Raw genomic sequence first — 9811 nt, forward strand, 5'->3', positions numbered from 1 at the left:
CATTTTATTTTATTTTATTTTATTTTATTTTATTTTATTTTATTTTATTTTATTTTATTTTATTTTATTTTATTTTATTTTGAATGTGTTCACAAACTAACCAGGCCTTTTTATTTTATTTCTTTTAATCAAACATATTTATTTAGTTTATTATCTGTTTTCTCAGTCTAATTTATGCATTAATTTTTATTGTAAAACATTTATCATCGATCTATGTTTTTAATTGCGGTCAATACATTTAATATATTTTTTTTCCCCAGTCTTTCTTGTTTCATATTTTTCAGCTTAATATCTTTATCTACATTTTTATGTAATTGTGAATAAATTAATAATTAAGTCGGTAATTTCTTTAAGGATCTGTACAGAGGCTGCATTTTTATTGAAGAACTTTGTGGTTTGATTAAATGAGCTGGTCACCAACATATCATTGTTTTCATTTATTATTCTCATTTTACCTCATCATTAAAATTGATTTGGCATATTTCACGTGGTAGGGACAGTAAAACATCTATAGACACCACATTTTGACATTTAAAATATTTCAAACTAATTTTTAGTCTAATAATTACAACTTTATTTCTTTTCTAAATTTCAAATACCCAACTTTCGTTGGAAATAGTGAGGTACAAACAACAACAAAACAAGCTTTCCACACTGAACATTTATCTAGAGGTCACTGTTGGTTTGCTTTCACAGTGAAAATATTGACTTTTGTCTGATAAAAAAAAATTGTCCTCTTTTTTCACACAAGTCTGTTTGTTAAACATGCTGTGAGTTTTTCCAGACCTTCACATGCAGCTAAAAACACCACAACAGCAACAGGAGCACTCTGCTTTCTGTTCAGAGCAGGTCGCTTCAAACAAAAGAAACAGAACTGTAATTAAATTTCACAGAACACTTATTTCTGCTTCTGACAATGAAACTAAAATAAAGCAGGTTCCATCTTTCAGCAGGCTGCAGCTGAATAAGCTGTCTCTCTGCTGAAGGACAACAAAGAAGAGCTTGTGGTCACGGACTGCTTTTATAGCTTCTGATTATTGACATTTATCGCACCATCTGTTTCTTTCTTTGCAATCATGAATTCATGTTTGTGTCCATTGAGGCAAACTTGAACTCTTTTTGTCACTGCACCATGTAAACCACATAAAACAGTATCAGTGACTTTTAATGTTCATCTTGCGCCACCATGAGGTCAAAAGCAAAACTAGCAAAAACCAGTGGTCATTCTGCTTTTTATTGATCCAGTAATTTTCTATATCTCTTTTAGTGAATTCACAGTCCATCTTCGGTGATAATTAGTAAATGCTTGGTTACTGACATGTCATAATAAGATGGTGAACATGGATAACACAGAAAATGGTAACTAGCTGACTAAATAGTGTTTTATACATTGCTACTCAGTATAAAGTGCAGTTAATGTTGCTTTATTTGTTTTCTAAGTAGAATTGTGTTGTTAAAAATTAAGTAACTAATAATTCTGCTTTTCTACTTTCTTCTTTATGTTTCTGAGCCTTTCTGAGATGTAAACATGGAAAAGTTTTCTACTTTTTCTGCCCCGTGGCAACGACAAGTAATGCCTGCTCATTATGCATCTTACTTGACAAAAAGTTTGATTTTGAAATAATTTTTCCTGTTGCTGCTTTGATATATAATCAAAAATGAAAGCACATTTTCCCCACCAACCTCCAGCTTTTTGGAGCTTCAAGCATGACCAACCAGCGTTCAGGTTTCCTTTGATACATGCTGATTGTTAGAAACCCTTGAAATGACAAAAAGTCCCATTAAGTAAAATCCATGTTTATAAACATAATTTAAAACTCACGCTGGTCACACAAGTATTTTTTCATATTTATTTGTTAAAATAGTTCCATTTTGTGGAAAACAGTTTGAATATGTGGACCAGTCATCTTTGTATTTGGAGCAAATTATGATTTAGCATCAAACAGAAGCTGTGTTTGAGTACCCCATTTCAGCTGAGCTAATGCATAAAAGTTGCATCGACAACAAAATTACACCTTTTTGTGAGTGACTTATTTTAACACACTTTAAATAACATGATCACGAGCTGTGGGTATGACCGAAAGATCTCGAAAACCAGAGGCTAAAATTAGTTTCCTCCACAAGGTGGTCGGGCTCAGATTACAGCCGCTGCTACTCTACATAGAGAAGAGCCAGATGAGGTGGCTCAGGCATCTGGTTAGGATGCCTCCTGGACATCTCCCTGGTGAGGTCTTCCAGGCACATCAGGAGACCCTGGGGAAGACCCAGGACATATTGAAGGGACTATATCACTTATTTGGTCAGGGAAAAACTTGGGACCCAATGGCTACAGGATATAGTTCTTGATTTTCCTCCATGTAGCAGTAGATGCATTTTAATAGCTGATAAATAAGTAAATAAAGCTCAATAAAATAAAGTCAATTTACTTATATTTCCACAAGTTCTTAATATGTTTCATATGTCAGGCGAAAGACTTCTTTAGATCTAAGCAGTCAGTTAGACTTTACAGAACATAAGTGTTAAATTAAATTTTACTTTCTTGTTAAGGTAACAAGATGTCATTGACACATCCTGACCAATCTGTTGGTGGTTTGATCATTGTCACCTGGGAATTATTTACCTACATGCTTTGATCACATGGTCCAGTGTGTGAATGTGTGTGAAAGAAGAAAAAAAGCTGGATTGTAGGTGGTGGAAAGCTGATATCTGAGGTCATCTCATCTCCTTTTTTTCCCAGTGTAACATAGATGATTTCTGTAACACTGTCTTTTCCAACCAAAATGTGTAAGTCACTGTCCTCAGAAGAGTCTTCTTCCTCTTTGAGATGCTGATGGACAGCTAAATCCTAACCTGTAGAGCTGCTGTGTTGAGCCAGGTGTCTAGGAAGTGTTTATTTGGTGTGAACACTCCCCACTCTGCTGCACTGCACACATCATACTACACAGTTTGTATTTTTATATATATATATATATATATATATATATATATATATATATATATATATATATATGTAAAGTGACTTTGTAAAACATGTTATTGTTTAACAATATATTTAGTGTTTAATTACAATAATTTATTAAATGGGAAAAGTTTTTGAGGAACCCAGAAGGATGTTTTGTCATCCTGAAACAAAACAACACCAGACAGACGCTGATTAACCCAGAAAAGGAAGTGATATCTTGTGGATTTGTTTATACAAGGACCAGCCCACTGATGACCACAGGGGCCCACTGTGTCCATTGGGCTGCTGCAAAGAACTTCCAGAGTCAAGGTCAAGGACGACCACTTTAACAACAACCCTGCAGACCAAGCAGGCATCCCCCCCAGCCTGAAGGATTCCCACATGAAGTCGCCTTGTAGAAAGAGAATGTATTTAAGTTCTAACCTTGACCCTTTTATAGCTTTCACCAAAGTATGTTGCAGTCTAAAGCCAGTCTTGAAATAACAACATGTTGTGAGAACACGTTGTGTCCCACGTAACCATGGCAACCTGTAAAATGGCGTCCCTGACGGTGATGCAGATCATGTATTTGTTTCTTTGGAAAAGTAATGAAATACGTACACAGAAACAGGAAGTGAGAAAAGTTTGTTTGTAAAACTGGAGTAAACAAAGTACTGCTTCACATCCTGGGAGAAGAGGTGGAGGAACTACAGCAGTAAAAGTACTTTGTATTTTATCAGGACAAATGACCACACCTGAAAAAGAAAGGGCTGAGCTGAATCTGCCTCTTAAGGAAGCTGAGATCATTCGATGTTCGCACCAAGATGTTGCATAGCTCCTGTAAGTCTGTTGTGGAAAGTGCAATCAGCTTTGTGGCAATCTGCTGGGGCAGCAGCATCAGAGCCAGAGGCTTAAAGAAACTTAGACCAATTCAGAAGGCTGGTTCTGAGCTGAAAATAATGGTGATTTTTAATAGTTTTCTTTCAAATAAAACAGTTTCATTGAAATAATAGACACTTGTTTAAATGCAAGTTTTCCAAACCACAAATAGTGCAGTAAAGTACTTTTTTTTCCAGTCCTGCATTGTTTACTAAACATGGTTTAAACACAAAGGATATATATATTAGCTGTTGTAGATGGGTTTGATTTGTTTTATTCCATAAAATTAGTAGTCAAACACTGTTTATGAATCCCCCAAAGTTTTCTTACTCACTACAAAAGTAAAAAAAAATATATTAATAAATAAAAGAGCTCATAAGCACATACAGACAACAAAGAAACACGACTATTTCAGGTCTTCTGAGTAAAATAGTTAGTTAGGACTTTGTTAACAGGCTGCACAGTGGCGTAGTGGCGCTGTGGCCTCATAGCAAGAAGGTTCGAGCCTGGGGGAGGTTCGAACTGTGGCCCCTCTGCGTGGAGTGTGCATGTAGTGACTGTGGGTTCTCTCCGAGTACTCCAGCTTCCTCCTTGCCTGTTTTAGATGTGATCCTCCTCCAAAGCACCTGAGTCAGATTATTGAACTTCCTCATCAAGTTCTTTGCAGCCTGTTAATGAGCCTTTATTTATTTCAGGTGTGGTAAAGTAGGGCTGCCTATAAAACATGCAGGGTAGGGGGGGCTGACAACTGGAACTGAGAAACACTGGTTAAACCGGTGACTGTCAATTGTAACAAGGAGAGAGTGTGAATGTTTGTTTGCCTCTCTGGACAGGCGACCTGTCCAGGGTGAACCCAATGACTGCTGTGATTGGGTCAAGCTTCCTGTGACCCTGAAATATACGAAGTTGAGAAAATGAATGGACTTTGTGTAGTTTTGACTCTCAGTGTTCCTCGTTGCTCTCTGTAACTCTGCTGCCCTCTTGTGTCGACTATACTGTAGCTCATCCTTTCATGCATTTTCCATCTCGGGGTCAAATATTAGCAGACATGCAGAGAAACAAGAAACACAGGCAAAGTCAGCGTTTGATAGCTCATCGCACTATTTTATTCAATTACTGACATCTCAGGAGAAGAGGAGAGCCTTGCAACTCTGCTGTTGGTAAACCACTGTTGTTGTTTATTTTTTTGTATCTTTTTTTTTTATTTTTATTTATTTTCATAGCGTTGATGCAACACTGAAAAAGCGCTATTTCCAAACAAACACAGGTCCCTCATTAGTGATATGTAAGAGGCAGAGAGAATCTCACCTGGACAGTTTTGCATGAAACATACAAATGAAACAGGTTCAACCTTTTCTTTTGTCTTTTTGTAGTTTCACATATAATAATAAATATCCATACCTATAAACACTCCAAAAAAAAACTCAAAATATTAAGTCACAGGTACTGGAAAAAGCTCCACTTTTAAATCACAATGATAAATGTACAAAACAATAGACATCTCATATAAATGTTAATGGTTTTTGTTAGAGACTTAAATCTCATCTCAGAAGAAATTAGCGGATAAAACTAAACTCGGAGATTCAGTATTTCCTGAGGTTTATGGGTTCCCCTTAAAAGGCCAGGAGAGGGGAATGGCTTTTATGTTACCAAGGAGATATTACAACAGGTCAAAGTGTACCTTTCAGGGCACCAGTCAGGTTAAGGGCAAGGAGTATTCCCTGACAACAGGGCCAGGTTACTAAAAGATTCTGAGCACTTAATATAGTTCAATAAATGTACCTACACCCCACCGTTCTCCATTTAGGCCACAATATTATTCTGAAACAGTTGACAAAAGTCACCTTAATCCTCGATATATCTTTGCTGGTCCACTTTGAGAAGTTGTGAAGCTCCCGTTTACTTAATATTACCTTTTAAAATGCTGGAAGCCTCCACAACGCCGAGCCGAACTCAGCCAGCTGTCTCGGCACACTCTGACCATGTGACCGAGTAGTCAAAGAGGTCACATCTGCACTTGATGCAATGAAACAGAAGGAAAATATCTAGGCAAATGTACACAGATTAAGGGGTAAAGATGAAAGGGGGGGGGGGGGGGGGAGTATCTGAATAAAATGCAATACCAAAGCAACGCAAAGAATTCTGGAAAACTGTACATGTAAACATCACACTTTCACTGAGTCCAAAACCAGAGGGGAAAATACAAAGCTTCACACAGGTTTACAGTACAACCCCCTGCACAGAGCTACAGTCTGATATCGCTGCAGGAGAGGCAACAATTCAAATAATATAAATAACAATAGAAGTAATACAGACCATCACAAAATGATAAGTTAAAACAGGCAAGGGCTAAAACCACTTTGATTTTTTTTAACAGTGCTGTACCCACAGAAAAAAAAGAAAGGTTTAAAACATCTTTTATCACTCTTTGTACAGCTATACAGTACATTTATCTGACCACTTTAGCAATCCACAAGCTACCAGGGCATTTTAATCAACACCAATAGATTACATTGTCCAGTCAATACAAAGAGAAAATCCATTGGGCATCATTAGAAAAAAAACAAAACAAAACAAAACAACAACATGACAACAAGTGGTTGCCGTTGATCACAGTAACTCCAGCACACAGCTAAAATTTTGCTCAGCATAGACAGAATACCAATCTGCAAGCAAATGTTTGGTTCCCGAAATGGGCTTTGACGTGGTGTCACTGAGTTTGACGTGAAATGAGGAGGCTCTGCTATGGCTGCAGTAACAAACAAGCAGGTTGGAGAAGAGGAAGACGTGAGGACTCTTCTACATCTCTTTGAGCTCAGAGGGGTGTTGCATAAAGCAGGATGAGGCAAGCTGACTTATCTTTGCAAGGTGGTAGTTCTGTTCAATAAATAAGCTTTAAAAAGCCCACGGTTTACTCTATATTAGGTTTATAACTTCACTTTGAGGGGGTTGAGTGGAGGATTATCATATTTAATGAGGGTCAAAAACTGGATTGTGACATTTTCTGTTTGAAATGCTTCTTTTTTGCCGCTTGTCTCTTTAAGCTTTTCGCCCTAGAGTGGCCCAGCCTTCTCTAATGGGACAGCTTATTGGTCAACAAAAACATGCATTAAAGTTTCTCCCTCTCTCTCATTCTATCTTTTTGTTTGTTTGATGTTTTTCAGGGTGCACTAACAAACCTATTAACTAAAATTATGCAAATATGTTACACGGTGATGTCACCAAGTGGAAAAAAAGAGAAGCCTGAACGAGGAACGTAAATCAGGACCAGTGTTTTCTGTGGAAAAGAATGACCTCCTGTGGTTTGGACTTCTGGAATTCCCCATAGACTGTACATAAAGAGATGGACGTAGCCTCCGTGACGTCACCCATAGGTTTCTGAAGAGCTGAATTGAAGCTCGGTGGGCGGTTCCTAACATCGCCATTTTGGCAGGGGCATGCGTGTCGTGTCGTCTCGTCTCGTCCGGAAAATACAAATATGGGTAAAGAAGTGGAGCTGAGAGGGGGGCTGTGAGCGTCATGGTGGATGATTGACATCGAGCGAACTCCGAACTGCCTGTAGCTAAAAGCTAACCGAGCTAACCCGGAGAAAACAGGAGCTAACCTGCTAACGGAGGTAAGCGGGCTAAAGCTAAGTCATACTGTTAACTGGCTAAACCGTGGTTGTTCTACGTTCTTCTTATTTGAAGCGGGAGATTTGTACCTGTCAATCAAAAGGACACGCCCATAAATATGCCAAACTTCAAGATTAAATTACTTTTAAACGGCGAGTTAGAAAAAATTCCCTCCCCCCACAGTTGTCATGAAGGTAAACCTGATCTATTAAACTGAAAATGGATTTTTGAACCAGGCTGTAAACATGTTTATTTCTGCTGACAAGTTGGTCTTTTTAACATGGGAGTCTATGGGGATTCGCTCTGTTTTGCAGCCCCTAGTGGATGAAGGGGGAACTGCAGTTTTATGCACTTCTGCATCGGATTCACTTTTAATCGCCGGAGGTTGTCGCTTGGTTTTCCCACAGTGCAAACCGCCTTAAACATGTTTGACCTGATGAATTTAGATTCTACTGTGATGGACTGGAAACCAGTCCAGGTGTACCTGCCGCTTGTCCAGTGATTGCTGGGATTTGGTCCAGCTTCCCCACAAACCTTGACTGGACTGAGCAGTTCTGATGTAAGAACTGCGTAATGCTCCAGCTTGCCTGCTTTTGCCAGCTATTTAGTCACAAAGATATCATTTTAGCTTATTTTCTAGGGGGATTATGATTAAAAACAGCCGTGCCAGCTAAATATGATACCATGAGGGCGATAGGCTAATAACTGTGGTCAAGCTGTAGAAAAACTATACACTGAGATGATAAGAACTGCTGATTAAGATGGTTTTCAGTCACTTCTCAGATTGCAGACATGTTTAGGCCGAATCTGGGCGTCTTTTTGCCACTTATGGCTCATTTATGGCACTGCTAAGTGTTGTGTGGAGCAGATGTGGACAAGATGTTGCCAGCCTAGCTTGGCTCATAGCCAGTCTCCTGTGGGCCACAAGCCTTCTGTGGGGCAACATTCCTGTTGTCCACATGAGGTTTTCATGTGGTTGAGTTTCAGCAGCATCACTCACATTTAGTCAACGCCGTAAGTCAAGGCCAAAATTTGGTCCAAACATGCTTTGCTACCTGGTTATCTTATAACGTTGTCTCGTTTTTATTTGCAACATTACAACCGGTTTAAACATCTGAAAATAAACTATTTTAATATTAAAACAGATATGATGCAAAAAAATTCACAGATAATGCATGTCATCGACAATTTAGAGGGAATCTTTTCTTTGCAGTAAAAAAGCTACAGGTGTCATTGTTGAAACTTTAACTTCATACCAAACTGAACACAAAGCAAACCAGCGGACTCAGCGATCAGTTTTGTTTCCTAACAAAAGTCTTAATGGCTTCCCAATGTGTGCAACGCGTTGCCTTTTTGTGTCTACACAGAAAATGTAATAAGTGCGCTCTCACAGACTAATTTAACAGCATCTTTTGACATTAGCATTCCCTCTCTGAGCCTCTGTTATGAAACACCCCTCAGATGGACCATACACAATGATGAGTTCACACTAAGCTCCAATTAAGCAGGTTTTTTTTCTGAGACACAAGGACTGCCTCTGATTGTGAGCTGTGTCAAATTGTCTTTTGTTGTAATCAGTTCTCAGCGTGTGAACTGAAGCTGATATTCCAAATGAGGTATAAACACGCTGAAATCGCTGTCTTGTGTTACTTTAATCCTGAGCTATAAAGTGCTTCCAAACTTGCAATAGATAATAGAATGGAAATGCGAAACGGTCCAATCATGGCACGGCGATGGCGTCTAATCTGGTCTTTTAGGACATGCGTGTCCAGCTTTTTGTTTTGGTGTTGAGTGACCGATGGATGACAGTGAAGCAGATTGATGATCCGTGAGATGAGATATGTGATAAATACAGAAATATATCTCTCTAAACTTTGACAAATCAATAAGGTGCGAGCCACTTTTAGGTTGCTCGAAGAGGCATTGTCATTGTTTGGAATGTTTCAGCCTACTAAATGTTCACAGATTGATGTTGTACAAATGGGTCACTCCACTTACACGCAAACACAAAATCAGCACACAGCGAACATTAAGATTTACACCAACAAATGAAATAAAAACGCAAGGATTTAAGAAGAAACGCACACTTACACCACTGTTTTTGTGCTGAGTGACTCACCGGTTAAAGTTGTGAAACTGTGCTCTGGATCCACTTTGAGAATTTTTTTTGCACGTCCTCAGACGGCAAAGCAAACACACACATACACACACACAAACACACACCATTGCAGAAAGCAGGGAGAGTAAACTCGGATGCGATTGGATCTTTTTCAAAGATTGTCTCTTGCTTCTTTTCAAACAGTGTGTGTTCAGACATGATGAAGTGGAGATGCGATTCAGAGTTTTAAAGTACAACACGGATGGACAGGCGGACAGG

Source organism: Telmatherina bonti (assembly GCF_933228915.1).
Source record: "Telmatherina bonti genome assembly, chromosome: 4".
Lineage (NCBI taxonomy): Eukaryota > Metazoa > Chordata > Actinopteri > Atheriniformes > Telmatherinidae > Telmatherina > Telmatherina bonti.